This window comes from Neoarius graeffei, chromosome 14 (genome assembly GCF_027579695.1).
Source record: "Neoarius graeffei isolate fNeoGra1 chromosome 14, fNeoGra1.pri, whole genome shotgun sequence".
Classification (NCBI taxonomy): domain Eukaryota; kingdom Metazoa; phylum Chordata; class Actinopteri; order Siluriformes; family Ariidae; genus Neoarius; species Neoarius graeffei.
Window position 1 is genome coordinate 20,202,933 of NC_083582.1, and position 2,449 is coordinate 20,205,381.

At 39.4% G+C, this 2,449-nt stretch overlaps 1 long non-coding RNA gene across 1 annotated transcript; it reads left to right on the forward strand.

The window, feature by feature from the left end:
- The first annotated feature begins 1,255 nt into the window (after nt 1–1,255).
- On the forward strand, nt 1,256–2,242 carry LOC132897507 (uncharacterized). Its single transcript, XR_009656336.1, has 3 exons — nt 1,256–1,383; nt 1,688–1,836; nt 1,974–2,242. It is a non-coding gene; the product is annotated as an uncharacterized LOC132897507 (long non-coding RNA).
- The last annotated feature ends 207 nt before the right edge of the window (nt 2,243–2,449 follow it).

The following is a 2,449-nucleotide window of genomic DNA, read 5'->3' on the forward strand; positions in this document are numbered from 1 at the left end:
CATGATAAATTATCACGTTATTTCATGATATTTTCATGTAATAACGTGAAAACAACTTATCAAGAAATAACATCAAAGTGTGGTTTAACATCATAACATCTAGCCAAGCCAGTCCACTGACACTCTACGCTTCCCAACCTCATGTTCCATCAAGCTTATGCTTCGCTATGGCTCAAAATGTGGATTCTCCACTGTCGAGATTTCTTCGAGCTCGTGGTGTACCAGAGGACTGTCTCCTTCGCATGGAGCAAGATCGTGTAAGTGTATTTTACCATTTTGTCCCCAAGTAGTGTATAGTTAGCTTATGGTGGCCACTAGCCTACCCACACCTGCCAGTAGCAGCTGCTAAATGAAGGTGCTAGCATTTAGCTATAACTTTTTTGCTGTGGGCAGCTAGTTGTATCATCATCCCCCCAAAAAAAGAGTTAACATTAAAAACAAATGCATTCGTTTGACGCGTGTCAGTGTTTCAAGATATTCAGGAATTAAGAGCATAAAACATTGTTGACTGCATATGTAACCCCTCAAGTGTCTGCCTTGTGGTTTTCACTTAAAGAACAAGGAGTGGGACCATGCAGTGATTTTATTAACCTGGCACAAACAATACTAAATTGGGACTCTGCAGAGCAGGATGTGTTGTGAAGCATAGGTAAGGCGATGGCCCAATCCCCCAAACCTGTGCCGTATTTATGAATAAAATAGAATGCAAATGAAACATAAGAAAATGCATGTAGGCCTGGAACAAAGTTGGGACTCCATAGGGCAACATTGTAAAGCACGTAGGGTAGGCAATGCTAGTATGGGGAGAGAACATGGGAGAGAAAGACCCCGTCTTAGATCATCAAATGCCTTAGGAAATTAGGTAAGCAATATTTGCATCGTTGTAGCTGTTTTCAAAGTGGGAGGAGCAACAGGAGATTATCTCTGACCTGGTGAAGAAGGATGACGGCATCCAGCTAGCTGGTGACTGCTGCAGTGACAGTCCAGGTCATTCAGCCAAGTATGGGTGTTACACCTTACTTGAGCAGAATTCCAAGAACATTGTAGCTGTAGAAGTTGTGCAGGTATGATGTTGGATATTTTCTTCTTTAATGACTGCTTGATATCAGAATATACCAGCATCTTGACTAGTAATAGTAATTCATAATTTTTTTCATATAAAATCATTTTTCTCCACAGAGTATGGAAGCAGGCAGCAGCAATGCATGTGAACTCCTTGAGTTCAAGCATTCCATGTCGCTGCTGACAGAAATGCACAACTTGCAGATTGACAGTCTGATTACAGACAGGCACCAGTCCATCAGTGCTTTCATCCGAGAAGATCTCAAGCAGAACAATCCAAACTGTGCTGAGATGAACCACATGTGTGGCATGTGGCAAAAGGTAGTAGTTATTATCATGACTACTATTATTATATTACTACTATTATTATTACTATCATTACTATTATTTTCTTGAATACACAGTGCATAAAAGACTGAAGCTAGTTTAGTTGAAATAATTTCTTACATCCACCTTGGAAGCCTTCTAATCCGCTTCACCCCCAAGCACACCAGATTGGTCAGATTAGTTAGATTGGTAGGTATGAATATGAACAAACATTTAGAAAGTTTCCATGTGTCCAAAAATGAATATGGTAAGGTGTTTGCATATTTACCGGTATCACTGAATGTCATATTTATTTCAGAACATACTTGGTGGCTATGCACCGTAATGAAAATGCTGGTCGTTTGCAAGCGATTAGTAGGGATGGGCGGCCACAGTACAGACTGGCATTCCTAAACATGAAGGCTGGACACCACACCATATGGATGGCAAAAACCGAACCAACAATTGGTAAATGCAATACCAAGTAACATTTGCTCATTAAAAGTAGTAGTGTAGACAAAACAAGATATCAATCACATTTCATCACTAATTAAAAGCAGTATATGATGTATGTGCCAATTGTACAAATCCATGTTATTTTTCAGAGTATGCTCACAGGCTGATGAAGAATTTATTGCTGGAGCACAGAAATGGTCCGAGACGGCTCAAAAACTCCATCTTTGAGCTCAGACAGGAGAGGTCTCCTGCTCTGGCGGCAGCATATCCTCACCCAGATAAGGATGAAGCTACAACAACATGTGATACGCTTCAGTTGAGTGGGGGTACTCCGAGGAGACAGCAATTGTATGATGCATGTTAAATGCATGTTTAAGAGATTTTTCTAAAGTTGTGAGATTAATGGAAATTTTGACTGTATACATAGGGAAAAGGTATAAAAGAGAAATATCATGACACAAAATTTTGTTTGTACTGCATGTATGTGGATTGTTTATTTTCCCCTTTTTTTAATTTATGAATCCTAAGAGAAATATTTAGATTTCTGGTATGACTGTTTTTATAGACATCACAATGTAGGCCATTTGAATCCAGCATATTGTCCATTTTGATTGGGGAAAGTTTC